General features: G+C 41.5%; 1 protein-coding gene across 28 annotated transcripts in view; it reads right to left on the bottom strand.

Annotated features, from left to right (window-relative positions):
• FOXP1 (forkhead box P1) overlaps positions 1 to 14,433 on the bottom strand; it is a 618,285-nt gene that overhangs the window by 437,325 nt on the left and 166,527 nt on the right. The window contains exon 4 of one of the 28 annotated variants that reach the window (XM_081528323.1): positions 13,045 to 13,120. The exons of the other annotated variants lie outside the window; for them this stretch is intronic. The gene's annotated coding sequence lies outside the window, so the exon portion shown is untranslated. The remainder of the gene's footprint in view (positions 1 to 13,044; positions 13,121 to 14,433) is intronic. 28 annotated transcript variants of the gene reach the window in all.

Raw genomic sequence — 14,433 nt, 5'->3', positions numbered from 1 at the left:
TCACCCACTGCCGATGCTGAAAGTCAACTGAGGGATACTAATCCTTACCATGCGCAGCTTCACACGAGTAATAGGCAGGATGACCAGCCTTTTACTCCAAGAGATGCAGGGTTGAGGGCGTGTCTTAGAGGCTCTATGGTTTGATGCATAGAAGATGTAATAGAAGTGATGTGTTACTGGACAGATACCACATGATGCAAAATAATTCTTTAAATTCACATAGACGAAGTACACGTGCTTACATTTTGACACAACACAATGCACAGGATTTCTACAAATTTGTAATTCCTTGCCCCATTTATGTACAGTTTATGAATCTACTCCAGGTCCCCCTGCAGAGGAGGCAAATCTGTCCAGGAATTACAGGAGAGACTGAATGACCTTTTTACTATATATTCTGACTGCCTGATGCTGACATGTGGCAGGCAAAGCCTCTTACAGAGAATGACCCAAGGAAAAAAGCATGGATTCGTGTCTTCTCCGATGTGGATGACCAAACGAGCACCAGCTTGTGAGTGAGGGAAACCTTAGTTCTGATTCTGCCTTGCCACTCACAGCTGTGATCCAGGGCAAGTCACTCAATCTCTTTTGATTTGTCATGGATAATCTGAGGGAGGGAAGAACAGGGGTCAAAATATCCATCTCACTGATTAAGAGTAGGATCACATTCATCAGAATGCCCAACACTGTGACTGATATATAAAGCCCCAAATTCTCAAAACTGACCATAAATGTTCTTATTCCTATAGAAAGTGGAAGTGCTTCAATACAGAGCAGTCAGTCTCTTGCCCTGATGGCGCCTGTCTCCTCCTATCATCTTTGAAACAACCTGTGATGCCTGGACTAATGGTTCTTAGTCCTGTTTGGCAATGAATTCAAAATGCCTAGGAACAGGAAAGGGGTAGACAGTGTGGCTTGCAGGGTATGGAGCCGTCCAGACTTGATCCTTGCACCTGGGCACTCTTGGGAAAGTTATTTAATGTCCCAAAGTATCAAATGCCTTGCCTGAAATTCCATGAGGGTTCTAAATAACTGCCTCCCAGACTATCTTTTGCAATCATGTCACAAGATCTACACAGTTGGGGTAAAGGCAGATTTATAGGGCTAAAATGTCTGTCATACTTCCCACTCTGGTCATAGGGATACCAATTTGTCTGTCGTGTTCTTAATACAATGACCACGTTAAGGGGGTAAAACAAGATGCTGCTAGAGTAAAAGTGAGCCTAGACCAAGGACTGAGAGATAAGGCAAAAGGTAATCACAGATGGAGCACAAGAAAGCTCAGCTACCCCAAAAGTGAATGTTAATCAAGACAGATGTCATTCCGTATACTTCAAAATGATGCAACCGAGTCTTCTCTTTGAGTAAAGAACAGAAAGAAACGGCACAAGAATAAAAGGTGGGTCTCACACAGGGGTTGTGATCCCAAGTGAGACTGGGCTCCCTCCTTTGTATTTTGTGCACACTGTACATCGACCCCACCCCTCCTCTACCTTCAGATTCAGCACCTGGGCACCATGACAACCAACACACAGCATACACAAATTTTAAAAAAGAAAGAAAATGGAGAATAAACACATTTTGGGTTAAATATGTTTGACTAATTAAAAATATTGTCCTGCTTAATATAGGCAAACTGACTGGAGAATTAATGTGCCACCTGTCCACACATTTAGTAAGAGTAAAAATTTAAGACAGAAATTTCAATAGGCACTTTGTCTCCTGATGGATAGGAAAGGCTGCCCAAATTCATATCCAGGGCTCCTTTCCTTTGAAAACATAGGGAAATAGAGAGAGGAGGGAAGAAGTTAACTAGCTATTCAGCTAGTTAAAACACCTCTCCCCCCACCCCCACACACACATTCATACCCTAAATATCCAACCAATAAGGAACTGGCTAAAAAAATGGCAATACACCCATATAAGATAATGCTGGGGGCTGCCACTAAAATGTGAAGTCATATATCTGTATTAAGGATATAGTAAGAGGTCCACTCTATATATACTACACCTTTACTATTTGTTTAATTTCTGTCTCCTCATCCCTCAATGGATTTTATCCCCCTCAACAATTTTTAATGAAAATAAGGCTTTAACTTTTTCAGAAAAGTTAAGAAAGACAATTCATGTAACAGTCATATACCAACTCCAAGATGCTACATATTAACAATTTCCTCAGCTTGGTTTTAGTTTTAGTTTTCCTCAGCACATCTTTAGTCATCTATTGTATCTTAGATATCAGAGTAAGCTCCATGATATATTCTAAAGGGAAAAGATCAACTACCAAAGCACAGGCACAATACTATCTCACTTTTGAAAATATATATGGGTGTGTGCACTCACATGCCTAGAAAAAACAATGGAAGGAAATACCACAAAATGTTACTATTAACAATCTACTCTTTTTTTCTCATTGCCTACGACACATGCATTTATGTTCTCTTCTCTTCCTCTCCTTACCCACCCCCCACCACCACTTTTTTTGAGCAACATTTATTCCTTGTGAAATAAATAGATATGTAATTAAAGAAGCAAGGATGAGAAGAGGGCGAACAGCTAGGAAGGAGGCAGGGCAGAAAGGAAATACTCAAAGTCATCACTAAATCCCTCCATCAACAGCGGTAGTTCTGTGAAAAGCTAAGTGGCTGACTCCCAAGTGGAAATGCTGACCAAGAAGGCCAAAGAGAGTCAATACAGAAGGAACCCAACTGCCATTCCTGCTGAACATCCAAGTCTTTTCATAAGCAGACTAGCTACTTTTCAGATAGAGTTTTAGAACAATTTCCAATCACCTCCCTGAGACTATCAGTGGGAAGCGATGGGGATGTCCCAATCCCAGGCTCTAGCGGGCACCTGCTGTCATAAACAACCCACTACATCATTTTTCCAACACAGAAGTTAAATAGACCTCCATTTTTGGCCTCCACACCATTTGGGGACTTTCTTATCAGGAAGCACTTGGGCAACATCCACCTGGGGCCTGGCCCTAGAGGCTCTGGAAAGCCAGGAACATCCCAGACACAAGACTGTCCAGCTCTGCAGCACATCCTATACCCCAGACATCACTTTATGTGCCCCCACTCCTTTATCTTTCCACCAATGCATTCGTCTGTCAATTTAAGGACTCACTGGATAAGATTTAAGGTCTAACTTCCAATTATTGAAAGAGTAGGACAAATGAAGGGGCATTTCCTCTGCCCCAAAGACTATTTTGACAGCAGCACTTGGAGAGAACCTTCTAGACACACTCTAGCCCTCTGATGAAGGTCGAAACGGGAGGTCACAAGAAGGCCCAGGAGAACAAAAGGAGAATTTGAAGGGTTTCAAAGGCACCTCTTCAGAGGTTGCTTGTAAAGATTGGATATCCCTATGACAACAGCATGGATAAGGGATAATAAAATAGTTATAGAAAACACAAGATAAAAATGGTGCCTGAGATCTGCCATTCTAAGTTTTAAACAGCAGTGGCTGATGGAGCAGAAAAGTCTAAGAGTACCATGCATTAGTCTTCAAATCCTGCATCTGGCTTCACGTTAATAATCTACTGCCAAGTTTTAATTCAGAATGTCCTATTCTCCTAGTACTTTCTCATTGTTCTTGTTACTCATTAAAAAAAATAAAATAAAAGGTTCACGTACTATGAGAACTCCAGGTATTTGAAAATACAGCCTTAAGTTTTCATTCATATCTTAAGTCATCTGTACTAGTACCTTTTCTTCCCACCCTCAAAACACATATACACACATTTATTCTAAAGATTAGCATTCCAGGCCATATAAGTAGGTTTGTAATCAGAAATAAGTTTACTATAGCACCCCCCCACCAGACATTCATAAGGCACACGTGTATTTCAGAAGCTCTGAGAAAGAAGCCAAGCATGGCCAAAACTGGTTTGTGTACAACCAATTTTTTTATTTACTCAGTAATCACATGATTTCATAAAATCGCATGAAAAATCATGAGGATCCCAGTGAACTTTTAAAAAGTGAGTATGCTTAAGCAGGATAATACCTTTTCAATTTGTAAATTGTGAGTATAATTTTAAGTCTTATTGATAACAAAGAATGTTTCAAGCATCCATGAAACTTTGTAGGATGTATACATAAAAAGTTTTCTGAACCTGAGTCTTCGATGTAAGAGTCAGTATTTATACAAATAAAACTTAGAATGTCAGAGCCAGAAGGAAACATAGTTATCATGTAATTCAACTCTCTCATTTCACAGATAAGGACACTGAGCGATGTTAAGTGGCTTATGCATGATTGTGGGGCCATAAATGATCCCAAAATGAGTGAAGAGCAAGAGAGGAAGAGAGAGATGGAGAGGGTGGGGGCAGGAATTATTAGGGAGAACAATGATCAGAGAAAAACTCAAATATTAGTTTTTCTTTTTCCCCCCATTATGGGCATTAGTAGCTAATGCTGAGGTCCTTGACTATAAAATAATCATGACCGCAAACTGCCCTTAACCCAAAACATAGACTCACACTCCCCCTAAACAATACAGAACCTCAGCCCTATAACATAAAGACAACTTTAGAAAACTGATAACATAAACCACTTAAAGAGCAACCACTTAGTTTATAGTAAACCATTTGGTTTGGTTTTAAAATAGGACTTCAAAAGGGCTCAAAATAATCAAAACTTTAGATTATAGCATGTTTCAAAACAGAAAAAACAGACCAACTACTATAGCCATTTGTCCAAGTAGTATTTACAAAGTATCTACTTCATGCTAGGCATTGTGTTTAGAGACCAGAATACAATAAATAGTACCCAGAAAGTTATATTCTTGCCTGTGGCAACTGGTAAGAAGACTAGCATTAATCACTACAGAAACAAAGATACATTAGAAACTATATTGGAATGCCACACAAGCAAGTTAAATGGGGCCAGGAAAAAGTTTAAGGGGCTTTGGCAAAGGCAGAGAAATCAAGGAATGATTCCTTCAGGATTTTACAATTGAACAAGGAGCTTAAGGACAGGTGAAGAAAGTAGGGAAAACCACTAGACCATTCAGGTATGACCTAAATTAAATCCCTTATGATTATACAGTGGATGTGAGAAATAGATTTAAAGGACTAGATCTGATAGACAGAGTGCCTGATGAACTATGGATGGAGGTTTGTGACACTGTATGGGAGACAGGGAGCAAGACCATCCCCAAGGAAGAGAAATGCAAAAAGGCAAAATGGCTGTCTGAAGAAGCCTTACAAATAGCTGTGAAAAGAAGAGAAGCCAAAAGCAAAGGAGAAAAGGAAAGATATTCCCATCTGAATGCAGAGTTCCAAAGAACACCAAGGAGAGATAAGAAAGCCTTGCTCAGCAATCAGTGCAAAGAAATAGAGGAAAACAACAAAATGGGAAAGACTAGAGATCTCTTCAAGAAAATGAGAGATACCAAGGGAACATTTCATGCCAAGATGGGCTCAATAAAGGAGAGAAATGGTAGGGACCTAACAGAAACAGAAGATATTAAGAAGAGGTGGCAAGAATACACAGAAGAACTGTACAAAAACGATCTTCAAGACCCAGATAATCACAATGGTGTGATCACCCACCTAGAGCCAGACATCCTGGAATGTGAAGTCAAGGGGGCCTTAGGAAGCATCACTACAAACAAAGCTAGTAGAGGTGATGGAATTCCAGTTGAGCTATTTCAAATCCTCAAAGATGATGCTGTGAAAGTGCTACACTCAATATGCCAACAAATTTGGAAAACTCAGCAGTGGCCATGGGACTGCAAAAGGTCAGTTTTCATTCCAATTGCAAAGAAAGGCAATGCCAAAGGAGGCTCAAACTACCGCACAATTGCACTCATCTCACACGCTAGTCAAGTAATGCTCAAAATTCTCCAAGCCAGGCTTCAGCAATACGTGAACCGTGAACTTCTAGATGTTCAAGCTGGTTTTAGAAAAGGCAGAGGAACCAGAGATCAAATTGCCAACATCTACTGGATCATCAAAAAAGCAACAGAGTTCCAGATAAGCATCTATTTCTGCATTATTGACTATGCCAAAGCCTTTGAATGTGTAGATCACGATAAACTGTGGAAAATTCTGAAAGAGATGGGAATACCAGACCATCTGACCTGTCTCTTGAGAAACCTGTATGCAGGTCAGGAAGCAACAGTTAGAACTGGACATGGAACAATAGACTGGCTCCAAATAGGAAAAGGAGTACATCAAGGCCGTATACTGTCACCCTGCTTATTTAACTTATATGCAGAGTACATCATGAGAAACGCTGGGATGGATGAAGCACAAGCTGGAATCAAGATTGCGAGGAGAAATATCAATAACCTCAGATATGCAGATGACACCACCCTTATGGCAGAAAGTGAAGATGAACTAAAGAGCCTCTTGATGAAAGTGAAAGAGGAGAGTGGAAAAAGTTGGCTTAAAGCTCAACATTCAGAAAACTAAGTTCATGGCGTCTGGTCCCATCACTTCATGGCAAATAGATGGAGAAACAGTGGCAACAGTGGCTGACTTTATTTTTTTGGGCTCCAAAATCACTGGGGATGGTGACTGCAGCCATGAAATAAAAAGACACTTACTCCTTGGAAGCAAAGTTATGACCAACCTAGATAGCACATTAAAAAGCAGAGACATTACTTTGCCAACAAAGGTCTGTCTAGTGAAGGCTATGGTTTTTCCAGTGGTCATGTATGGATGTGAGAGTTGGACCATAAAGAAAGCTGAGCACCAAAGAATTGATGCTTTTGAACTGTGGTGTTGGAGAAGACTCTTGAGAGTCCCTTGGACTGCAAGGAGATCCAACCCGTCCATCCTAAAGGAGATCAGTCCTGGGTGTTCACTGGAAGGACTGATGTTGAAGCTGAAACTCCAATACTTTGGCCACCTGATGCGAAGAGCTGACTCACTGGAAAAGACCCTGATGCTGGGAAAGACTGAAGGCAGGAGGAGAAGGGGACGACAGGGGATGAGATGGCTGGATGGCATCACTGACTCAACGGACATGAGTTTGGGTAAACTCTGGGAGTTGGTGATGGACAGGGAGCCCTGGTATGCTGCAGGCCATGGGGTCACAAAGAGTCAGACACGACTGAGCGACTGAACTGAACAGAAGAAGAGAGGGAGGCACACAACAGATATAAGGAGCAGAATATGCGGAGAGTTTGTGGCACCAAGAATCAGAGAAAAGACATAACCAGAGTGATTGCAGCAGGAAAAGAGGATGGTGGTGGGGCAGCACAAAATGAGAAGAGAGGAATTCATACTAGAAAGACTGGACAGATTTTGTGATAGTATTGTGTCTTGATCATAAGAGTAGTGGTGGGAGACCAATGAAGGGACTTCAGTTTGATGAACAGGTGAGTGGGACAAAACCATAACTGCATTCTGAAAACATCACTCACGCTGTGAACAGAGGTCAGACTGTAGGCAGGCTGGTCATCTATAACAAAGCTGTCCAACCTTATTCACTGGATTCACTCTATATGCAAAAATTAGAACAGGTTCTAAAAAGTGCCCCCCAAAATTCTTCAAATACATGTAAAAGACACACAAAAGACACACACAACACACACATCCTGAGGGCTGGTACAGTGGTCCTCAGGATGCAAATCAACGTTGTGAGTCCCAAGCCCACCCACTATGGAATTTACAGATGGTTTATCCTGGCATCTGTTTCACACTGGCTGTGTTCCATCATTATTGATTCTAGACTTCCAATTATCTCTGTATCTGATCTTGCGGACTAAGAGGGGTAAGACTCAGCACCAAAACCAAAACCATAAACCACTGCAAACATCTTCCTAAAAATGAGTACCGTGCTTCTGGATTGTGCCCCCCCCCTTTTTTTTTGCTATGTAGGAAAATTGTGGACCATCCCTACAAGATTATAACACTGACACTTACCTTTCTAAAAACCACATGAAGTACCTTGTGATTTATTATTTTTTCACGTGGGAGGCAATCTCAAAGAATTAAATTTCCACTTTTTCGGAGGCAAAAATTGATGAAATTTTATGTGGAGCTAATTTCTTTTTTCATCCAAGGGATAGGAAACAGTTAACGTGTCACTTCATTTTTCTCCACACATCTACAAATGGGGACAGGCGCCTTAGCTGGCCCTGTACTAGCGCAAGTTTGGACAGAGCTGAGGTTGTTGGGTTTAATTTGGCCAAATAAAGGAACTCTCAACTCAGTGAGCATTTGGTCCGTGTAGTCGATTCACTTCATGTTACAGATCGAGGACACCAGCAGTACTGTTTAGAAAAACTGGCAATGCTGTTTAGACAAACAGCCTCGAGAAGACAGACTGGATAGGAAATGTGGTCTGTTGCACTGTTATCCTAGGATTTTTTTTTTCCCTTCTTCCTTCCCTCATGAGTGCTTTTCATGTAATTTTTACTCATGAAGTTGCCAGTGTTAATTTCTACAGGCCAAATTTGGCTCACGTATTTCTTGCCAACTCCGCAGTCAAATTCTCTGTGCCTGTGTATGTGTGTGTGTGTGTTTCCACTGAATTGCACCTAAAGCCAAAGAGATTTCTGTGACCAGAGACTCAGAAGAATGCAGGCAGCATTGCATTTGAGTATCTCTAATGACAAAATCTGTCTCTATTAGCAAAAACAATCCAACTCTCCAAGCTGGCACAAGGCTCAACTCAGCAAGATGCATGGATCCCCACAGAACCTTTACAAGGATGTGACAGAGCATCCATAGAAAGGCAATTTGCATATTCTCCTGCACAAGAAAATGAAACACAGCAAAGCAACGGGTAAGCAGCATTTTTTCTTGAATTTTCCTTCTTGGGCTCAATAACTTAAAGGCACCATTCATTTTAGGGAGCTGGGTTCAAATGATAGGGAAAGAAAACAGCAATGTGTTTCCAGCTTGTGTTTTATATAACATGCAAATTTGATGCTTCTTTTTTTATTATTATTTTGAAGTGATAGAAGAGTTCAATTCTCTCCTCCACTCAAAAGACCAAATACAAAAGAAATTATTAACTGTCAGAACCACATTTTCTCAAGCCTACCTGGGATCCCAAATCCATGGATAGCATGAATACTCTCAACCAGAAGATTAATTTGGGGCAACCACAATCTTATTATTTTATTCCAGTTATTCACTCAAGGCTAATTTCAGTGAAGGATGAAGAAAACATCTATGAAATCAGTTGTATATATGTTTAAAAGGTTAACGTAAGAACTGAAGAATCAGAGGTCAATGACAGATACATCAGGGAAAAGGGAAAACCGTATCCCAAATTACAGCTTTTACCCTTGTGACAGAACCATGAAGAAAAAAATCTAAAGTGGAGGTTTAAGACGTTTTAGGTCCTGGGTAAGACCAGGCTGATCTCATTCAAGGTTGTAGCTAACACCTGCTATCAAACAGTAAGAGAGAAACTGGCTTTCCAGTGACCCTGCTCCTCCCACCAGCAGTGTTCTCAGGGCAGTGACCTTTACAGACTGGTCTCTGCACTCGCCACATCATTTGCAAACTGATTTGGAGGTTTCTGGTCTAACTCAGTGCTTCCCCAAGTGTGCTGTGAGTGCCCTGTGGGGTACATGGGATGGCTTTAGGTGGCAAATGGAGATATGATATGCCTGCACTCACATACACATGCACACACACACATTTAATAATCAGGTATTTATTTTTACATTTTTATTTCCTTTAGGGTTCACCATCATACTGGCTGTCCAATAATGGACAAATTCTGAAATGTTCTTTTATAAAAATATTAACTAGAATATATAAGTAAACATTTTAAAAGTAATTTAGAGGAAAAATGTTAAGCACATCATATTCCAAATATGTAGAGATATGGCAAAACTCATGGTGTAGGGTCTGATGTGCAGTTGCATAAAGAGCTGACAGGGAAGGTAAAACTCTTTTAGAGCAAATAGGAGGAAAGTCCAGCCATACTGTCTAATGCTACCAAGATTCCTGCTCAAAGTTCTGGTGTTCCTGTCTGTGTAGTAGATTAAACAAGTGGATCCGGAATGTTTCTATCATGATATGCCCTAAAATGCTTTTAAATAATACACATACCTATAGACACAGTGACTTATACATATATCTCTCTAAAGGTATATGTCTGTACAAGGTCACAAACATTTATACACAGACAGAGACATACACAAACCTTTTCAAAGACACAGAAATACATATGGCTGACCCTTGAACACCTAGGGGGTTTGTCTGTGCATCACTTATTAATACTATCAGCACCTCCATGTCAGAGGACCCTCCAGACTGTGAATTCAGTCAACTGTAGCACTCAGATCATGTAGTTCTAGTGCATTTACTATCAAGGAAAAGCCATGAATAAGCACATCCGCACAGTTCAAACTCACGTTGTTCAAGAGTCAAGTGCATATATATACACTGTACCTGTTAAACCTATATGTGTATGTAAAACCAGATCCTACCCAAGGTGGAGGCTGAACAGGAAAGCAGACAGTGAGTACAAATCAAGTTGACTAACACTATACATCTAAGTTTCTACCTCCTGTCCCAACTGTTGCCTCCAATCCACTAAGTGAAATCACAGGACTAAGAAGGGCTTTCTACTCCCGTCCAGCTCTGCAGTGTCAATATTCCATGAATCCTGATCCTAGGATGGCCCTGGAGATAAGCCTAGAAATGCCCACATCACAAAGGATGCTATGAATTTGCAAGGGACAGATGCACCAAAGGATAACTTGTTATAATCACTCCCGAAGTCAGGTGTTTCCTAAAGGAGACCCCTGAGCAATGTATTCTTTAGGGAAAAAATCACTTAAGAGTAAGCAAAGGAAGAATGAAACTGTAGGAGAAAGTGAATGAATATGATTTTCCTCAAACTTGACATCAGGATAAAAAAATGAAACTAATTAGAGGTGAATTTAGCAAGGCAATACCATCCTCTACCCTCAGGTAAATTTATGCCCTGTTCATAATTTCAGAAGAAAGAATAAAGCTACACATAGTTTTCAATATTTTCTCTGTGCTAGGGCAATCTAGTTATCTTTTTATTCAATAAGGCAACCAAAATTGCATGTGTTTCCTAAATAATCTTGAATTTATACAATTTGACATTTTTTTTCCAAAGATGCATGAATTGTTTGAGGGCCATCTCCCCGATGCATGACAATAAATTGCAGTCCATCCTATTTTAGAAAAACCACAACATGCAAACATCGGTCACCAGCCAGACTCAGGACAGAGACACCTGCATAATGGAATGGCTCACCCTCGAAACAGGGAAGTTGCTGGTCTCAGGACCTCCTGCCCAAAGAAAGGCTGGCTTGAGTCTTCTTTCATCCAACTGGTATGATGTCACCAAGCCACTTACCCAAAGCCCTCTCTCAGAAAGGCAGACTTACTCGTAAAACCGTCCCCACCTACCACAGTTCTCTTAAATAAAACCAAAGCCCTGTTCACCCGCCTATGATTAGCATCCTAGCTGCCCCCACACTGCTGATGGAGCACCTCCATCTGAGCAAGTCAGGAGCACAAGTCATAATCTGGTCCCCTCCTGACAAGGCCTCAGTTCTCTATTTCATCATTTCACGAGCTGCTTCCTCTTGAAGTTTTCAAACCACCCAGCCCAAGCTCTTAAGGCAGCCTGCAGTCACTGAGCAATCTGGGTCCTCAGCATCTTCTCCTTTTAGACATTTCGACATTTTAATGGTGTGATGTAGAACAGGAAACATTAACTCACTGCTAGTTTCAGTCACACTTCACAGCTTTCTAACACAAGTCAAGGACAACACATAAAGGAAGTCGGAAATCAAGGGGAGTGATAATGTAGATGCTTCAGAAGAAAGGAGCATGTAATAGCATCAGCATAAACATGAACTTCTCAACCTAGAATCATTCTCCCTCAAAACATGTTTGAGTCCTATTAGAAAATATATATATAATTATTTAGAATGTTCTAGGGCTTCTCAAATCTTAACATAGATATGAATCACCTGGTGATCTTGGTAAAAACAGATTGATTCAGTAACTGGGATGGTGGTGGTGGTGGGAGGACCCAAGATTATGAATTTGTAACAAGCACCCAACTGGTGCTCATGCTGCCTGTCCGGGGACCACACTTTGAAAGGTGAGGGCACAGGGTCCCGCCCCCTCATCTCCACCTGTCTTCTCACCCTTCCAGTGAGGTCAGGAGAGCCCAAAACTTAAAACAGGTTTCCACCTGACCCAGGCTGAAAACCTGTCTCGTATGAACTGAAGTGTGGAAAAATAATCGAAAAGAAAACTCACCCAAGTTGCAACAAGCCTTTCCAATGACACAAGAAAGCAGCTAATTGATATGACTGTGGAGTTATCACACTTCCAGGAAGGAACTAGTGGCCAAACTTAACAGTAAAAGACAAAAGACAAAAAAGGTAATTGGCCTTTCTTGGCTAAGTGAATCTTGAAATTGTTTCATTTCACTTCCAACAGAAGTTACCACACATGCACGCATGCACATACACTCCTTCCTATCAGTTGGACAGAGTAGCAAAGCAGAACTCCAACAGAAGTCTTGGTGTGTAATCTAAGACAAGTCATGACTTCCTCAGAGAAAAAGAAAACATGATCAAGAGCAAGGGAAGTACAAGCTGAGGCTCAACACTCCACCCCAGAATCTGAAGCCTTCAACGGCTCGGTGGTCACAGGCCAACCAGAGATGTAAGACAGCAACACCTCCTGTCACGCACATTTACGATACCTCCAAGCCTTTGGAGACAATTTCGCATCTTCAAAGTGCTTCTTGAAGGTAAATTTAGGAATCCAAACAAACCGACGAGTTCTCCCTTCCATGGCTGTTATTAAAATTAAGCCCATTTTACAGATGAGCAAGTAGAGAGACACAAAGAGTTTTGGCAAGTCCAAGCAGGCAACCAACGATGAGGAGGAGGCTCCTGGCTCCCTCCCTAAGACCAACCAGTGGCTTAGAACATCCAAGTCACATGCCTGGAGGTGATGTTCCTTTGGCAAGGACAGAGACTCTCCCTGGATTTCCACCAAGAAAAAACTCATTAATCTTAAAGGTATGCCCTCTGCCTCCCCTCACAAAGTGCTGCACTTACAGGGCATCCGGGATTTCTGCAAGCTTTTGCTAACACAAGGATCCTCTTCTGCCAACTGGTATGCTCGGACATGTTTCTAAAATGGTACAAAGAAGACATGAACCAGTGCTGGAGGGGTAGCTGCCCACGGGGCCATCCCAGAGGCATGCCCTGTATTTCACAGTCATGTCCCTGTGCCCTCTTCCCTCAAAGAATCCTGCTGGAACGTGGCCGGAAAGTACTATTATGTGCCCCCCAACCCTGTTCTACAACAGATCTAATTGAGCCTGGGGTGTCTGCAGCTATTAATACGCTGAATTGAATTATCCTGGGTCACAGAATTTTATGTGTGGCCCTAAACATACCTACCAGTCTATAAAGACATACCAGAAAAAACAGATGTTAACATCTCTGCCAGAACACACATCTTTTTTAACGAGTATGAACAGGGCAGAGAGATGCTCCAATGACAATCTGACCAATGGTAGTAAAGAAGGGACAATTACCTTGGAAGCCAGGCACAAAGAATCATCTCCTCTGCCATGTACTGGGGATCTGAGCCTAAATTTCTTCATTTGGACTCTCAAATCATAGTAAGAGAAATGTCCATTTTTTGTAAGCTCTGGCTGTGTCTCATGTACTGCGTGGAAAACATTCTTGACTACCCCATGGCAAGTAAAACAGTACTTAGTCTCTAGTTCTCTTGACTCAGGTCATGATTTTTCCATTATTTGTTCCAGGGTTCTGGGGGCTTAACTAATAGCACTGAGGACCTCCAAGCCTAAGAATCAAAATTGGCTGCTAATAAGTAGAGACATAGATGTAGAGAACAAAAGATACCAAGGAGGGAAGGAGGTTGGGATGAGTTGGGATTGACATATATACACCAATGATACTAGGCATAAGATACATAACTAATGAGAACCTACTGTACAGCACAGGGAACTGTATTCAATGCTCTGTGGTGACCTAGAAGGGAAGGAAATCAAAAAGAGGGAATATATGTATATATACATAGCTGATTCACTCTGCTGAACAGCAGAAACTAACACAATACTGTAAAGCAACTATACTCCAATTTTAAAAATGGCTGCCAAATCCCAACGACATGGTAGAGAGAGAGAATGTGTGCTCAGCCGCGTCTGGCTCTTTGAAGCCCCAGGGACTATAGCATGCCAGGCTCCTCTGTGCAAGCAATTTTCCAGGCAAGCATCCTGGAGTGGGTTGCCATTTCCTACTCCAAGGGATCTTCCTGGCCCAGGGATCAAACCCACAACTCCTGACCTGGAGGCAGGTTCTTTACTGCTGAGCCACCAAGGAACCCCAACGATATCTTAACTGGAGTCTAAAATTAGAAAAATTTTCAAATCTCAGACAGCCTTTGCTTTCAAAAGACCAAGGTCCACCTGG

Source organism: Giraffa tippelskirchi, chromosome 9 (genome assembly GCF_054371585.1).
Source record: "Giraffa tippelskirchi isolate mGirTip1 chromosome 9, T2T-mGirTip1v1.2.pri, whole genome shotgun sequence".
In the NCBI taxonomy this organism is placed as follows: Eukaryota; Metazoa; Chordata; class Mammalia; order Artiodactyla; family Giraffidae; genus Giraffa; species Giraffa tippelskirchi.
Note: the sequence above shows the minus strand (reverse complement) of the source record. Positions and strands in the feature narration are given on the sequence as shown.